Source organism: Cricetulus griseus, chromosome 2 (genome assembly GCF_003668045.3).
Source record: "Cricetulus griseus strain 17A/GY chromosome 2, alternate assembly CriGri-PICRH-1.0, whole genome shotgun sequence".
Lineage (NCBI taxonomy): Eukaryota > Metazoa > Chordata > Mammalia > Rodentia > Cricetidae > Cricetulus > Cricetulus griseus.
The window spans coordinates 283,445,823-283,468,026 of record NC_048595.1 but is presented as its reverse complement, the minus strand read 5'-3'; the positions used below and the strand labels follow the sequence as shown (position 1 = coordinate 283,468,026).

Below are 22,204 nucleotides of genomic sequence, written 5' to 3'. Positions count from 1 at the left end.
TTAAAACTAATTCCACCAACATATTCAAAGAAGTATATACACTATGGTCCAGAAGAAACCTCTTCCAGGAATCTGTGTCAGTTTATTGATTAACTTTGAGCACCAGTGCACTCTACCACAGTAATGGATAAAGAAGAAAGAAATGTGATGATGTGAGTGGAAAAGAATAGATGACAAAATTCTACAACCTGTATAACAAAAACTCAGAAGAAATGACAATAAAATGAGCATCTTCAGTTTGGTAAAGAATACTGACACAAAATTTATACCTAACAGTACAAGGAAAAACTTGATACAAAATAAGTTTAGCAGGGTTTATTGAGCAAGGAATTATTCATGAGCTGGGCAATGCTCACAATCTGATGAGGTTTAGACAGCTCCATCATAGGGCTTTTCTAGCTGGATGCCAGAGTGAAGAGAAAAGATGTTCCTTACCTGCCCAACTAGGCACCAATACTATCTTGAGTACAATCAGATGGAAAGTTCCTACTTAGACAACAGATTAGCTGAGCAGCTGCTTCTGATGTCTCTATTTGTTTTAAGTCAATTGACACATTTTACTTTAATTACAAAAGACTGCAGCAACAAAACCAACCTATGGGACTGCACTGTGAAGGAGGTTAAGGGCTTCCTCCTTGTGTCATTGATACATGTAATTCTATCCCAAGGTAGGAACAAAATAGCCATGCCATGCTCTCCACTTCTATTCCACAAAATGCTGGAAGTTCTGCTGAGGGCAATGAGGTAAGAAAAGGGAATAAAAGGCAAACTCGTCATAAATAAATAAAAAAACACAGATTTGTTCTTTTTACTAATGATAGTAATGTGTACAGGAAATCCCAGGAAGTCTAAAACCTTCTTACAGAAATAAGAGAGCTCAACCAGTAGCAAGAAACAAGATAAATATTTAATAATAAGGTATAGTTTCCTAATCAGTAATAGACACATAAATTCCAACGTTACAAATATAAAGCCAAAGGCTTAGTAAATATTCAAAATTGGGGGGCTTACAAACTAAATTGGCTTAGTCTTTAATAAATATATTCCCTTGTAAGCATGGGACATACAATCCACAGAAACCACATAAAACAACTGGGTGCAGAGGTCATGTTTGTAATCCCAGTGCTGAGAAAGCAGAAACAGAGACCCCTGGGGCTTCCTAGCCAGCTACTATAGCCAAACCGGCATGCTACAGATTTGGTGAAAGACTCATCTCAAAAAATGAGGTGAGGAGTGAGTAAGTAAAAAAAGATATCAATATTGGCCTCTGGCTTCCAAATGCATTAATACCAAGAATGCACACATATGCCCCACACAGAGGTGAATACAGAAATTCACACACACACACACACACACACACACACACACACACACACACACACACACACACTAAATTCTAGAACATAAATATTATTGAATGCCTTGGCTACTTTTCTATTGCAGTGATGAGATATCTCAATGATGACTAGTTTTATTTATCTTAAGTAAACCAAATCAGCTTTATTATCAACCAATGAGATTAGTGCATATTCACAGTATACAGAAGGATTATCCTACAGCATTTCCCCTTTTCTGTCTAGTCAAAAAGGAAGGTTTTTTAACTTTAACATAATAAAATTATGTACAACAAAACAGCAAGTAAGAACTACAATTACAATATCTAGTCTATTTGTATTTGACAAAGTTAGAGAAAATCTAACTTATCTTGGTGAGTTTCAAGTTTTATATCTAATTTATCTTTTATCATAACTAAGAAAAACTATAACTTTAATTATCTAGATGACTGTTAAAAGAAAACATGTACTGGGGTCAGAGTTCCACAGGGTTAGAGTCCAGGCTGGCAGGCACAGTTCTATTTTAAAGATTCATGATAGGCATTATGGCACATGCTTGTAGTTCTGGCATGGAGGAAGTGAAAAGCAAAGAAAGAATAGAAGGAAGATAGGGAGAGAAAAGGATGCTCGTATCTCAGTACTCCATACAACGAATTAACGATCCTGAGGCCGCCTCCATTACTGATATCAGGTGTTTTTCATTGAGAAATAACTTGGTTCAGAGTTCAAGATAACCCAAAGAGCAGAATGGGTTTTACCTCAGCCCTGGCACAGCCCATCAGCATCCATGTTCAATGGCTGCCATGCTCAACCAATATATCCCTGGGGACAGACAGGTCCCCATAAATGTCATAAACAAAATAAGGGTACCGTATTTTTGATGCTATGTGAAGGTTTTTACACCACTTACAAGACAAATATACTTTGCTTTTGTTGCCTTACTTAAAGTGATGAATCTTATATCAATCTGATGAAATGCAATTATGGAATTAAGTCTATTCATTATTTTCCCCCCACTGGACATTTTTTTATCTAAACCACCTAGCATTTCATGTTCTGAGAAGTGACTTAATACAAGAATATTTACTTTTCCTATTAAATAAATAAATAAATGGAATCAAACCTTATAATTATTGTGATCATTTGATCTCACAATCTTCAATTTTCATCGTTTTCAAAGGAAATGCAGTTGCCTCTCCATCACACTCTTAGCTACTTCTGGTTCTTAATAATTCCTCATCTATAGCAGGAAGTCCCTGACCCTCTTAAGATATCCGTGGCCAGTGATTAATCCAAGCAAATGCAAGCCGTTGTTTCAATCCCTCCTTTCCAGACATGAGCCACTAATTCTTGCCATGAAGAACAAAAAGAAAAGCAGACTACAGCATCCTTCAGCCCACCTCATAAAGATCCCTCCCAGATACAGAAAGAAACTGAATTATGCCCTTAATAGCAATCACCTAAAATCGCCTGCAGTTTGTCCATCACTGTCAGGCCCTGGGTTGAAGAGCAGGTGCAGGGCAGGCTGAGCTCAGAGCAGGCTGGCAACACCTGGGCTGGCAGTGCGACAACGAACTATGGTGCATTAGCGCCTCCTGGTGCTGCTGCCTAGAAGCGCAGCCGCAAAATTCTCACCTCTTAGGCATGCAAAGTGCACCGATCTCGCCTTTGCAAAAGTTTTTTGTTGCTGCAAACAAACAAACACTCTCATTACACAAAAGCCCGTTATTTTTCTCCGGAAGAACCTAAAAATCTCAATAAACGCTTTTGAAACTCTAACTCATTTTATGTCTAGTCGATATCCTTAGCATATCCCCGAGGAAAGGATTTTAAACGTGGTATATAAAAAGCTTTACTAATGCAGACCTGTGAATAAATGCAGAAATCCCGTCCAATTTATAGAGGATTATGTCACGTTTTGGTTTTGTTATAAACATCAACCCCCACACACAATGAAGAGCTTGAAGTGACTATAACTGCTTCGTTCCATTTTAAATGATTTCTTTGCATAGACAAACTCAAATTCCACAGATAACAAATAGTCTCAGAAAAAAAATCAGCTTTAAAAATAAAACACTGAAATAAAAAACAAACTGAAAAGAGCTTAGTTTGTCTTTCCAGAGAGTCACTAAGTGCCTGTGTGGTGCTTTATATACCGTGGGAAAACACCAGGAGAAATTACTTAAATCAAGGTACTGCTGGGCCAAACCAGGCTGGACTCACACAGACAGACATGAGGATCCACCTGGAGAGGAAGTCTTTCCAGTGAGAGAAGTCATAGCCTCATTAGGGTCCTAGAAATCCACCATTAGTCCACCAACCATGTTTCCTTAGCACCATTCGTGCTGTCGAAATTAAAGGGACATGTTTGCAAATTACAAGCAAGTCAATTTCTTCTGGAAGACATTTTAAAGCATTTTAAATGTTCTGTAATGTAAAAATGGCCCAGGCCAGCATCTCACAGGAAAAACAAAAGTAAAAATAAAACAAACAAACAAAACTAAACTAAAAGGCTTTAAGGCTAGCTGTTTTGTCTACAAGTGGGTCATTAACAAGTTTCAGAACTATGGGGGCTATGTTAATATCTATAGGCTTTATTCCCCATTTTACAAATGTGATGGGTTCTTATCCACATGTAAAATAGCTGTGATAAGATCTCACACTGTGCTAAGGAAGATCTCCCTTAATTACCTTTAATAGGAACTCCATGCGTGTGCTGGGGACTGGTGCTTGGGTGAACACAGGCAGTGTTGGTGACAGACCCAGGGCCCCCTCCATGCAAGTTCTTTCGTGTGCAGTTTAAATTTAATTGGCTTTTAAAAGGCTTTAAATTCGATTTAAAGCCTTTCAAAAGCTTGTATGATAACTTGGAAAGACACAGACAAGAGGGTTACCATGACTGCCAGGCCAGCTAGCTTGCATGGTACACTGCATGCCAGCCTGGACTGTAAAGGGAGACCCTGACTCAAAACAACAAAGGCTAAAAAGCAAACGTTTCTTCGTCTGAATCTTAAAATTCCACAGACGATTTTAGCTTTTAACCAAGTAACAGTCAAAGAAATGATTACCATATCTGTACTTAGAATAACATGAGGCCTAGCGACCATGAAGAGGCGACTGTGTCGTGTTAGTAAAATAGTTGCACTTTAATTCATACGTGCCTCCAAGATGGCACCTGAACACATAGGCTGCAGCAGGAGGGGGGATCGCTGCACGGGATTATCCTGTGCTTGCCCATACAGCATGCGCATGCGCCCACGCACACACAGGCACACATGCATGCACGGGTGCGCGCGCGTGTTCATACTCTTCTTTCTTTGTCACTGGTTCCATACCTGGCAGTCTTGTGCTAGCAGGATACTAGAGTCCTCTTTCTGAGTCAAGCGGTCCCAGAGTGTGTACCCAAGCTTGCCCTGAGAGAGCTGTAGTGCCCATTCCTCTCCAACATCCATCCACAGCTGATTCAGCCATGGGGAGCTCTTCTGTCTCATCTTTTGATTTTGCCTTGCTGTGAGACTAAGAGAACAAAGTAAGATTGGAAGAGCTGTTAACATGACATAATTCAAAATGCTGTGTAGTCGTCTGGTTCTACAGCACATCTGGAAGTATATTAACACAGGAAGCAAATTTGCTTGGGCTGACTTGGTCCACTCAAGGTAAACCTCTGATTCTTCTTAACCAAATCACAGGCCACTGGGCAAAGTCTCTGCAGGGTAGAAAGATTCTGCTCATGTCAGCAAGACTGTGTTGTTTAGAGCAGTGGTTCTCAAGCTTCTTCCTGCTGTGACCCTTAAATACAGTTCCTCATGCTGTTGTGACCCCCAACCATAAAATTATTTCATTGCTACCTCATAACTGTAATTTTGCTACTTTTTTAAATGAATCATAATGTAAATATTTTATATGATACCCTCAGAAGGGTCACAATCCAGAGGTTGCGGATCACTGATTTACAGACAGAATCCACTCTTCCTATACCAATTCCTCGTCCATCTACTTCCAATTATATCGTAAGCAAGGTTACGATTTTACTGTTTTCTTAATATTTTACTTTTCTAGTGTTCGGTGATAATCTTTGGCCTTTGTCCCATTAAGCTTAAATTCATACATTTGGTGTTTTGTTTTTAGTTCGTGGTAGCATTTTTGGTTTTGTATAATATAACCTGGAAATCACAAAATGATCTGATAAATGAGATTGTAAAAATAAAAGCCAAGTGCACACGCTTAAACAGTTATGGTTTGATATTTATAAAATCATTAAAACTGTGTTACTAAACTGCCTGGTACTAAATATCTTTTTGCAGCAAAAGGAAAATATTGACTATTCCTTAGAGTTTTAAAATACTTTATTGCATAAATGTCTGTCATTAGACTCAACACTAATGCAATGAAACCAGCATGTGTTGTTGCATTTTCAACATATTTTGTTTTTGAGTCTAAAAGAATACAATATATAAAGAAGTTAGCTACTTGTATCTGAGGTTTCATTTTTTCTTTGAAGATTATTCTTTAGCTGTATTTAAAGTCACATTTTTATGACTTCTTAAAGTTTTCCTAAATAAGCTAAAGGTATCAATAAAATGTCATGGAAATTTCTGACATATTAAAAATAAGTTCTGTGCCCTAGAAGCACTTAGAAACTAGCATTCTCTCAATAAAGCTTGTAGAGGCCAATGAAGGATTTAAATTAATCCAATTGTATTTATTGTCTGAAAAAGCAATGCAGTCAGCTTGCATTTAAAAAATACTAAGTTTTTTCCAAAATAATTCTTCACAGACCTTGAAAGAACAAAACTCAAATTTATATGGGAAAACAAAACACCAGGATAGCCAAAACAACCCTGTACAATAAAGGAACTTCCAGAGGCATCACCAGTCCTGACTTCAAGCTCTATTATAGAGCTATAGTCCTGAAAACAGCTTGGTATTAGCACAAAAATAAACAGGTAGACCAATGGAATCAAATTGAAAACCCTGATAACCCACACACCTATGAACACCTGATTTTTGACAAAGAAGCTTAAATTATACAATGGAAAAAAAGAAAGCATCTTCAACAAATGGTGCTGGCATAACTGGATGCTGGAATGTAGAAGAATGCAGATAGATCCATATCTATCGCCATGCACAAATGGATCAAAGACCTCAACATAAATCCAGCCACAATGAATCTCTTAGAAGAGAAAGTGGGAAGTACCCTTGAACGAATTGGTACAGGAGACCACTTCCTGAACATAACACCAGTAGCACAGACACTGAGATCGACAATTAATAAATGGGACCTCCTGAAACTGAGAAGCTTCTGTAAGGCAAAGGACATAGTCACCAAGACAAAACAAAAAGATATTCACCAACCCCACATCTAACAGGGGCTGATCTCCAAATTTTACAAAGAACTCAAGAAGCTAGTCTCCAAAACAACAAATAATCCAATTAAAAAGTGGGGTACAGAACTAAATAGAGAGTTCTCAATAGAAGAGTCTAAAATGGCTGATAGACACTTAAGAAAGTGTTCAACATCCTCAGCCATCAGGGAAATGCAAATCAAAACAACTCTGAGATACATCTTACTCCTGTCAGAATAGCTAGAATCAAAAACATCAACAGCAATTTATGCTGGAGAGGATGTGGAGAAAGGGGAACACTCCTCCACTGCTGGTGGAAGTGACAACTTGTACAGCCACTTTGGAAATCAGTATGGCGACTCCTCAATAAAATGGCAATCAATCTACCACAAGATCCAGCAATTCCACTCTTAGGCATATACCCAAAAGATGCACATTCATAAACCAGGACATCTGTTCAACTATGTTCATAGCAGCATTATTTGTAATAGCCAGAACCTGGAAGCAACCTAGATGCCCCTCAACTGAAGAATGGATAGAGAAAATGTGGTACATTTATAAAATGGAGTACTACTCAGTGGGAAAAAAAACAATGGAATCTTGAAATTTTCAGGAAAATGGATAGAACTAGAAGAAACCATTCTGAGTGAGATAACCCAGTCACAAAAAGACAAACATGGCATGTATGCACTCATATATGGATTTTAGACATAGAACAAAGAATTATCAGTCTACAATCCACACCGCCAGAGCAGCTGGGAAACAAGGAGGACCCTAAGAGAGAGATATATGGTCCCCTGGAGAAGGGGAAAGGGACAAGGGCTCCTGAGCAATTTGAGAGCATGGTGGGGATGGGAGAGGGAGCTAGTAGAAAGAGAAAGGGAGAAGAGGAGGGGAGAGGAGGACATAAGAGAGCAGGAAGGTTGAATTGGGGGAAGAACAGAGGAGACCAACATAGGAGATACCATAATAGAGGGATCCATTATGGGTTTAAAGAGAAATCTGGTACTAGGGAAATGTCCAGAGATCTACAAGGATGACACCAACTAACAATCTAAGCAATAGTGGAGAGGCTACCTTAAATGCCCTTCTCTGATAATGAGACTAATGACTACCTTATATGCCACCCTAGAGCCTTCATCCAGTAACTGATAGAAGCAGAAACAGACACCCACAGCTAAACACTGAACTGAACTCCTGGAATCCAGTTGCAGAGAGGGAGGAGTGATGAGCAAAGGGGTCAAGACCAGGCTGGTGAAATCCACAGAAATAGCTAAACTGAATAAGGTGGAGCTCATGGACCCCAAAAAACCAGCAAAGGACTGATCCAGAGCCCCCTGAACGTGGGTGTCAGTGAGGAGATAATCTATGGGGCCTCTGGTAGTAGATCAATATTTATCCATAGCATACAAATGGACTTTGGGAGCCCATTACACATTGAGTGATACTCTCTGAGCCTAGACACATGGGGAAGGATCTAGGCCCTGTTCCAAATGATATGACAGACTTTGAAGATCCCCCATGAAAGGCCTCACCCTCCCTGGGGAGCAGAAAGGGGATGGGATAGGGGGCTAGTGGGGGGCAAGGAAGGAGGGGAGGGAGAGGGAACTGGGATTGACGTGTAAGAAAAGCTTGTTTCTAATTTAAATAAAAAATAGAAAAATAAATAAAATAAAATTCATAATGACCTCTAAAAAACCAAAACAATTACAAATTACATTCAACTTTACACACACACACACACACACACACACACACACACACACACACACACACACACACACACACATATTCAAGAATGGAGAGAACATATCACAAACCTCTTCAGGTATCTTCATACTTACTTACGGGTCTCTAAACTTCCCCAGCTGACGAAATGTTTAAATAATTTAATACTGCTTGACAATCACCCTTAAGTTACCCAACAAGCATAATTACACAATAATATTGCATGTCTCATTCTTGCTCACTCCAGCATCTCATTTGTTGCTCTACATTAACGGTCATGCAGAATGTGCTTTTCTTTAATTAAAGCATCCACCAGGAATCCAGTCTCACGATGATATGACATCATAAAAAGGAACGAAACACTATCTAACATACAAATTGTGCACTACCTTGAAAAGCAAAGCCCATGGCTCCTAAAGCATGTCCAGTGTCCCTGAATCTCCCCCAAGTGTAAAATACTTCCACAGTGCCCTGGGAGTTTGTCCTGGTGCCTTGAGTTGTCCAAAACACACTTGGAAACCAGGGTTTAAAGATTCTTTAATCTTAGACCTGCTCAATAGTGTGGGACTAAAAGAAGTTGTTAGTCTCATAATTGATTATGTTTTCTTATAAGGAGTCATTTTATGAGCAATCGTTGCAGTTTCATCATCTAAGCATTAAAATTTATATTTGTAAATATTGTCTAGATACTATTTTTGGTGTCATTTTCTTATAAAAAGATATACTCAAAATCTCCATGTCCCAAATCTTCCACCTTCCTGTTTCTTTCTCTAGATCTTCACATTCCGAAGGAGGTTCCCAGGTACTGCTATACTGCCCCTCTTCCATCACTCTGGTCCCAGCTTTACACACCCATTCAGTGTGTTTTACTCTCTAGTGTTATGCTGACTGGGGCCTAAACAAAGGTTCATTTTCTTTCTCATCATTCTGAAGGCTACAGTTCAAGGTCAAGGAGTCTCCAAGGTTGGTTTCTGGTGAAGCCTTTTCCTGGTTTGCAGATGTCACTTTCTCACTATGCCCAGAGTCCAGGTGTTTATTTGCCTTCATGTAAGAGAATCAGCCTTGAGGCCCACTTTTCTGTTGCCCATCACTCAACATGATCCTATTTGAGGTCAGGGATTCACATATGAGCTTCAGTCTGTACCCATGCATGCAGGGACACTTGGTGAGAACAGGACTGTCTATTTTTCATTATGCTTACATTTTCCTTTCTAACAGTTAACATACCTCCTAGTTCGTTTATCTGTCCATTTATCATGTATTCCTCTGTGCCTTATTGATTGCAGTTCATATTTTATTGAGCCTAGTTGATATTTTTAGAAGGTAATTTGCAAATCATACTGCTGAAGCTTTGTCTAAGAAATGTCCATCTCTTTGAAAGGACTCTCAGAACCACTCACTTGGCTCTACCTCTGTTTCATGGTAACCCATTGACTAGCTTCTGGTGGAGAGACAACAATCAAGCAACCACCTTCAAAATTGCTTATGACAAAACTATGACTGGCCCATGGTTCCCTTCACCACACATCTTCAGGATCCTTTGCCCTGGGTTCTGGGACAGTCCTTTGCCATCTTTTGCTGAGTGTGATGAGGAACTGAGAAGTATTTCAGTGGTTTCCATTATTTTCCCATTATTATTTTTCATCTACTCCCGATCACTGAAGCTCATCCCCAAGAAATAGTCCATTTTCTCCCCAAAATATTATGTGTTAAAGAAAAAGAATTCCACCACTTCGGTGAATTTCCTGGGCCCATCCTTTTTCATCCACGAATTTCACATCTGGTGTAAAGTACTTACTATGACTACTGTCAACATTTACACCTTTGTCTTGCTCTTGTATATAAAAGTGTAGTGACTACAAAATCAACAAGTATCAGCTATGGGTGATTTTGGGGATCACAGAACCTGATGGTGTCCTCAAACTCACAAGCACTCGTGTCAATCAAATACACCATTATACAAGAAATTTTAAAAGAAAAAAAGATGAATATCCATCTGTCTCTGTGTTAAGGTACAACGTGTGAACTCATCCAGGAGTGGCAGTGCACAACTGTAACCCCAGCACTTGGGAGGTGGAAACAGGAAGATCAGGAATGCAGGGCTATCCTTAGCTATGTAGGAAGTCCAGCCTGGTCTGTTATTACAAATCAATTTATAAATACTCACAGTCTTCTCTTCTAACTTCAACAAGGGATTGTGTTTTGTTCCATTTTGACCTCTTTGCTACTCTGTATGCTCTTTGGAGGAACCTTTCTTGTGCTTTTGTGAAACAGTAAGAAAAGACATGGGGGAGAATATGAGATTCACCCAGGAGAAGAATGCAGAATCCCTCTAGGATGAAGCCAGATGAACCTTGGTGTTAGTATAGGTGATGGAAAAGGACACAAAGAATATTGGAAACAGTGCTGGGGACTAAGTGTTCCCTTTAATGCATTACTGTGAAATTGCTCTTGCTTTCCAGGACATTTTCCTTTCAACAGTGGGGTTGGGTCACCTAAGTCAATACTTTAAAATGTTGTACTTGATACTGGCAATGGGAGTAAAATGAGGATTTGAAGCCTACGGGTCAAACCCAGTTGGATTTCAGGCTAAAAGCACCACCCTCCACCTGAGCAGCAGGTGAATTCACCATGGTTACCTAAATTCTGAAGAGAGGAACAAAGAGAAAGCCTGGACCCAGCATAGGCAGGGAGGGGTTTTGGAATACTAGCAGAAAATAAGAGGGATATTGTGGAGACCATACTGAGATTGGAATTTCAATTTGAGGGAAATGCACGGCTTGGTACTGGATGTTCCAGGCAGAAAACCAGATCTGTGCAATGTTATGCTGGCTAACTGAACTGGGAAATTGTTTTGAATTTCCCAGTAAATACTAACCAGGAGCTCAGCTTTTAAGTAGACACCACATGTTTTACAAAGATGCCTTTTCCACCCAGGCCAACGCAAAGGCTCCACCTGACATACACATACTCTTAAGGAAGCCAGTTTGGCTAGGGATTGCCCAATCTTAACCCCTTGACAAGAGCTAGTTAGAGTAAAACAAAATGGAAACATTCATATTAAACAGCTGCAGGATAAAGGATGTCAGCACCAGGTTAAAGCCCATCAAAGAAAAAATGAGTAGATGAAAAGTTATGAGTAATCAGATGGAAGTCTACTAAACACACTTAAAAAGTAACCATTCTCCTTAGAGTCACCCCTACAGCAAAAACTGTTTTGTCAGCTATGGAGTCAGCCATGGAAATGTGAACAACATAAACAAAATACTTGTAAATAAAATAATATTAGATTAAGATACAATTGTATTTCTCATGTAAGAGCACGCTCTAATATCAGGCAATGCAGACTGGTTGTGACTTTCCCTCTGTTTGAGTAAGCAGCATAGAAGAGGGTAGAAGGCAGCAGATCTTTCTTCTATCTCCCATTGGACTAGACCTTCATCAAAAAGCTCTGTCTGCAAAGAGAAGAAAGAAAAGCCAGAATTGTAATTTGCTGTTAGTACATTTTTACTCAGTTGCTGGAGCAAGAAAGATCACTTGAGTATAAACAGTAGGGGTGCTGTCTCAGGACTGTTGGAGTGGGATTATCCACTCTGAAGTAGCTATCAAATCACTCACAAATTAATAAGCAATCCTGTGTGATATCAGTTTCTCAACCTTAGAAGAGGCATATATAAATTAACAACTGAAGGTCTTTAAGCTCACTATTACCTCTATCTTGAAAATTACCTGTAAAATTGTCTCTGATGTTTGTTCTATTTGTTATCATTTCAATTGACAAATAGAAATTGCATAATGTTTGGTACACAAGCTGCTTTACAGCATGCACAGCCTGTGGGATGGCTGAATCAAGGTGACCCACCTGTGTTATTTCATGTGCAATACACTGTGGTAAAGCATGCCCCTTGAGGTTTCCCCCTCATCCAGTCAGAATCCCATATTCCACAAAAGCCTTGGTAACAACCATTCTACCTTATGTCTCTCAGTTTGACATTGCTCATAGAAGAGGAAATGGGGTAGTTGTCTTTACATTTGATGTATTTCCCTTAACCTAGTGCCATCTGAATTCATTCACATTTTCACAAATTACCAGAATGTCATCCTTTTTATGACTGAACACCATTCTGTTGTATCCACTGGCCACATTTCTTCACCCTTGGTTCCCTGGTGAACATTTGAGTTGGTGCTGTGTGTCTCTGTGAGGGAAGCTGCAATGGAAACACAAGGGCATGTATCATTTTATTTCCTTTGATTATGCTACCACATGATCTGACATTTGCTTCGCTGGGGAAGTATTAAAAGGGAATTAAAGGGACACAGTTAATCGTATGTGTCCATCTGAGAGTATTATCTGTGCATATGAAGATTTAGCCATCAATATCCTTCTATGGTAGTACAAGAGCCTTCATGGTTCCCATTCCTCCTACAGAGTTTTCCTAGTACTGTTTTTAGTAATGCATGCCTTGTATTCTTAACTTCTAGCCAGTAAAAGTGGTATTATGTTTTTAGATATGTATTTATAGTCTTTTAAAATTCCTTGAAAATTCATTTCTGACTTTTTCTGTGTTATCTTGCCAAAACTGTGTCAACTTCATTTTTATTTAAAAGTCTTGCTTTCTCTTAGACTTTCAGGAAAAACTTTATCTCTTGCCATATATCATCCATTTTTAATAATTTTTGCCAAAAAAGCACTTACATTTATACATTTTCTCTAAATGCTGTGTGAGTAATACTCATAATTTTTGTGATTTTTTGTGTACACACACACACACACACACACACACACACACACACGTCTGTGTTATCTGTTAGATATATATCATATAACATATATATTATCTTGGTTAAAGTGTTTTATAAATTCTGAAATCACTTTTGGTTCATAATTAGTTGTCACCTGCAAAGCACATATTGTTAGAAATAATTTTGAGGAGTTCGAGAGACGGCTGACTGGCTAAAACCATTGACTGCTCTTACAGAGAATCCAAGTTTGGCTCCAGCACCCACATCAGGTGACACACAATCACCTGTAACTAAAGCACCAGGGTTCTAACACTCTTTCTGGTTTCCACAGTACCTGGGCTCATGTGCATGTTCATGAGTGTGCATGTGTGTGTGCGCACACACACACGCACGCACGCACGCACGCACGCACGCACGCACGCACGCACACAATTATAAAACAGTGACAATAATAACTTTTGCTAATGATTTCTGAGTGTATCTCAGCTGTACAGACTTTTCCAGGGCTCCTCTGTCCTGCACAGTTCCCAAATAAGAGTCATGAATGCACCAGGGGACCCTTAGGACTTGCTGCAGGCTCCTGGCTTGGCTGTGTTCCCCACATCATATTAATACCAGAGCCCTCTCTCTTCAGCTAGATGTTGTTTATGAAGAGTTTCTCAAAGACTGCTCCTTCTCACCACACACTTGCTCTTTAGCTGAAGCAGCCTGCTCTTTCTGAGTGAGGAAAGAGGTCAGCACACAACAGAGTATAGAATTTCCACCTTTCAGCATGGTGTGGACGAACCAAGTCAGAAAATGCTCACACTCTGTGGGGGATGCATTAAAGGAGATGGTGCTGGCAAAGTGACCAAACCAAATGAATGCAATTATGCTGACAAATGGAAGAGGACAAAAATTGACAGACATTTTACTCATAGGGTAATAAATAGCAGAGAAGATTGAAAGGGAGGAGAAGGAAGCTGATTTTCTGTCTTCTAAAAAACTAGGAACATCTTAGCAGAGCAAGTCGTAGGATAAGAGTCATTTTTACCTTTGTAATGTTGGTTAAACCCTCAGTACAGGAAACAAGAGATAAGAACTCTGCATTCCAAATAAGAGTGAAACAGAAGCTGCCAGACATCTCTTCAGGGATTGCCTGGAATTGGACTGCTTGGATTTCCACTCATTTCTTATCAGCAGAACATAGGATTGATTGGGAATGAAGCTGTGATGGTACTTGGGATAGCTGGCAGGCATCTTCCAGATGAATGTAGGAGGTGCAGCAGTACTGTTCCCTTCTCCCACCCAGCTGCAAAGGAGACAGAGGCAGGGGTCCACTTAGAGGTAAAATCCCCTGAAGTAGAGGTAGGTTACTGGCACTCTCCTTGTCACCTGAGATATTTTGCCTTCCATCAGAACACCATAACCAAATGGATAACAGTTCTTAGGAGATCTTAGTTGCAGGCCCTGGAATTTGGAAACATTGACCAAGAAGAAACAAACTCAGGACCCAAGTGAGGGAAGGTGGAAGTGAAAGCCAGAGAAAGGGAAGAACAAATGCTTCCTGGAACCTCCATGGTAGAGCCTGAGCTGGGAAGAGAGAGACATTTGCAAAAGACAGGAGACTGAACTTTTAAATCAAACTTGACTGGAATCCTCAATTGCCTGAAAGTGGGTGGGTCTCACTGGGATACTAAAGCCTAAGGAAGGAAGATGAGGTAATTACATGAGTGTATGTTGAACACAACAAAGAAATGTTTGTTACTCATACCCCTGTAATCTTAGTTGATTTAATAAAAAACAAAGCATGCAACTTAGATTTGCACAACTTAATATAAATATGAATTACTACAAGTAGATATATATTTAATAGATCTTCATATGTATCTCTGGCTTTATACTTTGACTATTAATAGGAATTTCACAAATTGGTTTCCTAACATTGTTCTACCCATCAGGACTACAAGGGATGTATTAGTGTTTGATATTGACACACTATTTTATAGTATTTGTCACTTTTCCATTAAGTTGTAACTATGTTGACTATAGTTTTTTAGGTTTTGATGTTCCATCTTAACTAAAGTTGTAAAAGTATTTTAATTTTTCATTATTTCTCTCATTTGCATTAAGACTATACTATTGTTTTTGTTATGATTTTGCAGCTCAACTTTATAGTAACAACTGGAAATGAACATTTTCTTTACTGTAAAATTTCTGCTAACTCACATGGGTTTTAACATCATGTTCTGGTCATTTTTTTTTCTTTACACACACGCTGAGTGATGCATGTTAATTACCTTCCATTACCTAGAAAAACAGATCCAGGGATAATAAGACAGTCTCCTCAGGTCTTTCACAAAAATTAATTGGTAGTCTCCTGTTTCTTAAGGAAAAATACTTTCATTAATTATCATCAGAATTGTTCAGTGAAGTAGCAATTAACCTTCATTTTTCACCTCTCTTATTAATCCCAAAGAAGGAGCCAGCAGCTAATTGCTGAAGCTCTAGCACCCTTGTATGCATCAAGGCGCCTCAACATCTCAGCACAGAGGCAAGCAAGTCATAGAGGAATTTAAGACTGAGCAGGTACGGGGGGGTGGGAGGGTGGAGAAGGGGCAGCACAGGAAGAAAAAGATTTTTGTAAGTTGATGTTCAGAACACTTTGCTTCTTTTTTATTCCCTACCCTCGGCATTCACCATTTGAAACAAGCAACACATAGTGATTTCACAGTGAACACTCAAAATGGCCAGTTCAGGGAATTCAGACCTGACAGTAGTTAATATATTCCCTCTGATTCCTCTGTCCTAGGTCGGCCATTCCTGAAAAAAGCTCCCCTCTTCCAGAAGCAGCTGCTGCACTCTGTGTCCAACATTAGACTCATCCTGTCTTTTCCGAACTCTAACGCTGCAAAATACCAAGAATGTTCCCAAGTCATTTGGATGTGATCATTCAGTGGACATCCGTGGTAAAAGAATACTATGTTCTCCTTGCTGCAACTCAGAGCTCCCTTCCCTCAGGGCAGGGAGAGGGAGTGGTGAGACACCCACGGTTGAGATGTTTGTGACACGGGGTTGGCACTTAAGTGATGAGGGGAGCTGACAAGTCTATGGTAGATCATTGGCTCCATGTGTGAACAATAGAACAAGAGGACCAAGACAGCAAGCGGCAGAGGGGAATAGCATTTCAGAAGCCCTGGCAACTTTTAGTGGCATGGGACTGTACAGCTCATCAACACAGATGCAGAGAGTACCCCCAAGTAACATTGGCTGGGTTTCCTGTCTGAACCTTTTGCAGATCCTGGCAGAGTTTGCAAATCCCAGCACCTAGCCCTCTCCCTCACTGTACTCAAGAACAAGAGTGAAGGCTTTATGCCTAGTTTGTCTGTCTCTTACCTGAGGATTATGACACATGGGTAAAATGACACACCTGAAATACTAAAACGCCAAGTTTGAGCCCCAGGATATATTGATTGCATGTGAGCAGCAGATGTTTTAAATTTTTAAAAACAATGAAAACATTACTTACTCTATTATACTGTGACATATATCCTATTTAATATCTAAATAATGACCAGAAGTCAGATGCATCCACATCCTGAACCCAGGTCTCTTTCTGCATGCACTTTGAGCATCTTGGTTATTAAGACAGGACCCTTTCTCCTATGCGGCCCTCAGTAGGTAAAAATTACCAAGGAAGCTGATAATATTGTGAAAGTAAGAATAAATGAGACAATATTACATGGCTCATCTAGAGCCACAGTCTCCAACAATAATGTCCACTAGCAACCTATGCTGATCTTAAATTTAGATAAAGTCAAACAAAATAGGAAATTCTGTTCCTTGGTCACAGTCACCACTCTTGTGGCAATTGGCAGCAGGTGGCTGTCACCCTGGGTAGCTCTATATGTGAACACTACTATCTCAGCTACACACTGCTGACCCAGAGACAAGCTAAGGTTGCTTCAACATCACTTAGTTAATGTTCCCCATGTAGGGTCTTGAGTTTTCCCTTGATGAAAGATAAAGTTATTCTCAATTTTAGTCCATTATTTCCTTGGTGCGATGGCACCTATAAGTAGCACATAATACTCAGTTCCTATAACCAGTCCCTACTTTGTAAACATATTTTTCAAGGGACATGTGAACTCTTTGGGGAAAAAAGAAAGAAAAGAGAAGGTCATAATGTGGGAGGAAGTTGAGGAGGAGGAAACCTGATGGGCACATAATCCTCATTACACAATTGAAGAAGACACTGTAGAAAAAGAATAGAGGAGAAGATTCTCTTGCTAGAGCTCTTCTTGACAAAGCCCAAGTTTGTCAAACTACATTCCTTGGGAGAGTGCAAGCATTTTGCTAAACCGGAGGTGTTCCTCTCACTCCTTTGCAGGCACACTGAGGTGTCCAGAATCACAATCGTTTTGAATAGAAGTCAGCAAAAGGAAAGAGAAAGTCAATCAATATTATCCATTAAGACACGTTTGAGTGATGAAATTAAACCGATGCCAGTGGTTTACATTTTGTTATCACACAAAACCTAAAAGCCCCAGACTCCAGAAATCACTTTCATTAACTGTGTCCCTATCCTTGCCAGGGACTTTTGGGAAGGACAAGAGTAGTGGCCTTCTCTTTAAAAACACTCATTATCACCAATAGTCTTAAATAATTTGTTTCTGTGTTGTGTTTCGGTGTGTTGTGTTGCATTGTGTTGTGTTGCATGACCATCATTTTTCCCTTCCATTCTAACATGCCGGCTCTGATTTTTCTTCACCTAGAAATTAAAGTCCTTCAGGGAAGCCAAGCTAAAAGCAGAGCAGCTGTTCAGAGCTGAGGCAGACACAGGAAGTCGTGAAGTGGTTTCCTTAGCAATGGGAATTACTTGAATGCTCTCAGGATCCAGGCTCTTGGCTTCTGTCTGCTTGCTGCCATTCCTCACGACTCCATTCACAAATGTATTTTTCTCCTGCCCTTAAATGCATCTTTGATATTTACCTTAGGAAACAGTTTAACTTGGCTTACTGTTTTTGTCAAATGCACCATATTTATGATTGTGAGCGTCATTTACCATCTTGTGACAGTGTTTCTTGCCATTATTGGGCAGACTAAAAGACCCCAAGTTCTATTCCCTGGACTATGTAAATGGTATTTAACTTGCTTGAAAATCTGGACTTTGCATTTGTGATTAAGTTAAAGACATTGACCTGGAAAACCTTCCCTGGACTTAACCTATCAGCTCCCTAAAAGTCATCCTATATTACACATCGTTGTTAATTTTGTTGGTTTGTTGGCTGGTTGTTTTCTGAGATAGGGTCTCAATGGAGCTGTGACAGGCTTTAAACCCACTATGTAGCAAAGGATGAATTTGAGCTACTCATTCTCATGTCTCTACCCTGCAAGTATGTCACTGTAGTCAGTTTTATACAGTGTTAAGGATTTAACTCAAGACTTCTGGCATGCTAGGAAGACATTCTACCAACTAAACTACATCCCTAGCCCTATAATACATCTCTTAAAAGACACACACACACACACACACACACACACACACACACACACACACACAGCACCACCACCACCACCACCACCATAAATGCACACACAAAAGAAGGCAATGAGAAGATGGAAATGGATCTGAACAAAGTACATAGAAGTAATGAGGTGTCAGAAGCCTACAAAATGGCAGAGACAGGGAAAAAAATCCCTCACTTGAACATCTACAAGGAGCACAGCCCTATGTGCACATGGAATTCAGATCGCTGGACTTCAAATCTAAAAGAAAGTATTTTTTTGTTGTAAAACCATCATATCTGTGGCTATTTTTTATGAGCACCAAAGGAAAATGTTATACCAACAATAATCTAGAAGTATCAGTAACTTTAGTTTTCAAACAAGAATTAAGAAGGAATATTGTCACACAGATATGAAGGCAAGCCCAAGAGTGGACTCTGGAGGTGCACTTTCATGAACAGAACTAACTATGGCTAATTCTCAACATTAGGAGTCATCCCACACTTCTGCTCCATGACCACCCCTCCCAACTTGTTTCTGGACACTGAGCTACTCCATCTGGACTAACTCCTGAGACTAGTAACTTTTTCCAGAGGCTGAAATGGAAGAATACTGGCTATCATCATCTCATAGTAGAATTCCTTCTTTGTCTGAGATGGAGAGGAGTCACTTCATCTTTTGTCTTTGGTCTGTAGACCAGCAGTACTATCTAGGACAAACAAACATAGACGCCACCCTCTGTAGTCCTGCACCCAACAGAGGAAACAGCTTTCTGTCCTGGGCCAGCTGGGTGGGCTGCCACACACAGAGGGAACAGCTGTGCAAAAAGAGGAGGAAAGGCTCCCAGCTGCCAACTGACAACATGCAACCACGTGCAGGCATCTCATAGACTCGTTAGTCCTCAAGTACTCCCTAGGCATATGAGATTTGGTATAAATGAGTCTGAAAAAAGGGGGAAGGAAAAAAAGTTCAGACTATTTTTGGAAATCTACCCTGTTACTGGTTTAGATAAAGATCTGCTACAAATGAGACCATGACTATCTCAGGAAATTTTCACTAGAACTTTCTCCCCACATACAGGCTCAAGGGTTGTTCTACTCAAGCACACATGGAGCAGGAATCCTGGTGCTGCCCAAGTATCAAGAGCCCTTCCTGCCCCATCAGCTGAAGGGCTAGGACAAAGACTGCAAGTCCACAGATACGATAGTATAGCCTCTACCAGACATCATTCAGTGTGTCACTTGGGAGAAGAGGTGTAAAAGTTAAGGTTGGGAGCAAAGAAACGGGGAAAGGCTTAGAAATATTTCCAGTCCCCTGGAGGGGAGTTACTGATGGAATTCTGTGGGGGCTCTAACTCTTACCTCTGGGGATACTGAGAGGGAGAAAAGCAACTCCACTTCAGGTTCCTTATTCTGTGACCAGCACTGCCCTGAGGACTCTGTGTCTGCTGTTTCATGAAATTATTTACAAATAGTATAATCCTCCTTGTGATTAAGTGGTTATCTAGGAGAATTGAGGGGAAGAAACCCACTTCACCTATGGGGATCATTCTGTGGGTTCCTGAACTGAACAGAAAGAAGGAAGTAAGTTGAGTGCTAGCTCCAGATGCTTCCTGCTTCTTGACCACCAATGCAATGTGACCAGCAAACTGAGCAGAAAGAAGGAAGTGAGTGAGTGCTAGCTCCAGATGCTTTCTGCTTTTTGACCACCAATGCAATGTGACCAGCAAACTGAGCAGAAAAAAGGAAGTGAGTTGAGTGCTAGCTCCAGATGCTTCCTGCTTCTTGACCACCAATGCAATGTGACCAGCAAACTGAACAGAAAGAAGGAAGTGAGCTGAGTGCTATCCCCAGATGCTTTCTGCTTCATGACCACCAATGCAATGTGCCCAGAAAACTGAACAGAAAGAAGGAAGGAAGTTGAGCACTAGCTCTAGATGCTTTCTGCTTTTTGACCACCGATGCAATGTGATGAGCAGCCTAATGCCCCTGTCACCATGCCCTCCCCCACACGATGGACTGCAGTTGAAACTGTAAACCAAAAGTCTTCCTTCCCTAAGTTGCTTTTGCCAGATATTTTATTACATTAATGAGAGAAGGGACTAATGCACTCCTACAACCAATAGCTCCCTGTTTCTACAAACAAAAATGAACTGAAACCATGTAGGCAGTAAGTGAGGAAATTCAATTTTGACGCCCCTCCTGCGTGGCTCCAAAATCTAGCTCCATTAGTGGTGCCTCACCGATATTCCTGCCATTAGACAAAACTCAAAACAGTTCGTTAAATACATGATTCTTCTATTTCTTTGTGATCAGTGAAGGAAATAAATCATTGGTGGTCAGAGTTGATAATGTAAAGAACAAGGTTTTTGTTTGTTCATTCTTTTGAGACTATGAAAGCAATTTTAAAGCTATGGAGTGGTCAGATTTATATACTTTAAGGATAATATAAACTAAAAATTCTCCAATATCACCTTCCCTTACCAGCTTGAGCCTCATCTGTGTTTTTGCCACCATTCTATCAGGACAGAAATTTGTGGTTCAGGCAATTGTCCTTTTCAAAGTTCTGTCTTCACTGGTCAAGATAGTCTGCTTTTGTGATAAAAATCAGTCCGGGAAAAGTGTACATTTCCATTGTGAGGCCAACATCATCATTTTTTCAGGAAAGGCACACAGAATATGCATATATTACACACCTCAAATCCAGTAGTACATAAAATAAAATTGAATGTGGTATTACTAAAATGTGTTTGTTTGTGAATTTTAGGAAAGAGCACTGCAACAGAATATCTAGAGAAAAAAATCCTGAGGTAAGCCAGCAGAGAGAATAGTTTAGAAACCTGGACCTCTGCTTGTGTTTTCCTCCTTTTCTAACAATGCATTTGGCAGGGCAGTCTTGAACCTTTATCTTCGTATGTTATACATACACACTCCTCTCTATGCAATTCACCTAGAAACTTCAGACCCCCATATGCTATAGGGTATATGTACAACCCTCTCTGAACGATTGACTTGGTTCCCCAACAATGATCAATTTTGACAATTTCTATTAAAATATAATTCAGTTTACCTACCAGGTGTGAAGAATAGAAATCCTGATCTGGACTAAAATGGGTTTGCATGCATATAGACTAAACTGTTCTCAAACTTTTAGGGAGACTCAAATATTTAACATCTTATGCCTAGAGCATGTGATTAAAATGAGATGCATTATGGAAAGGGACATATACAGTAAGAAAATTATTATCACCTAATGTGCCAATAAAAACAGAAAGCCAGACCCCTGGGCAACCAATCTCCTACTTGTTTTGAGCCACATAAAAGGAAACCCAACATATAATTAGGGCCTTTAAACACCCTCATGTATGTGGCCCACTGTAAATCTTGACAGTGTCTTCCTCCCTAATCTGTACTATCGCTTCTCCCCACATAAAAAAAGTCTTGCTGTATTTGCATATCTGTGTGAGTCTTATTTAAAGTGTTTGTAGAAGGGGCCAAGACCCTGGAAACACTCGACTCCAACCAAGACCACAATTATCATATTTGACTGCCATCCAGGAGGTGAGGA

General features: G+C 40.0%; 1 long non-coding RNA gene across 4 annotated transcripts in view; it reads right to left on the bottom strand.

Annotated features, from left to right (window-relative positions):
- Positions 1–890: 890 nt before the first annotated feature.
- Positions 891–22,204, bottom strand: part of LOC103161638 — a 63,070-nt gene continuing 41,756 nt past the window's right edge. For 3 of the 4 annotated variants that reach the window (XR_003482359.2, XR_004768477.1, XR_004768476.1), the window contains 3 exons: positions 12,498–12,615; positions 11,707–11,862; positions 891–4,850 (listed from right to left, as the gene is read on the bottom strand). This is a non-coding gene — a long non-coding RNA (uncharacterized LOC103161638). Of the gene's footprint in view, positions 4,851–11,672; positions 11,863–12,497; positions 12,616–22,204 lie in introns of those variants that run through there. The other variant, XR_003482358.1, reaches the window with a different exon arrangement.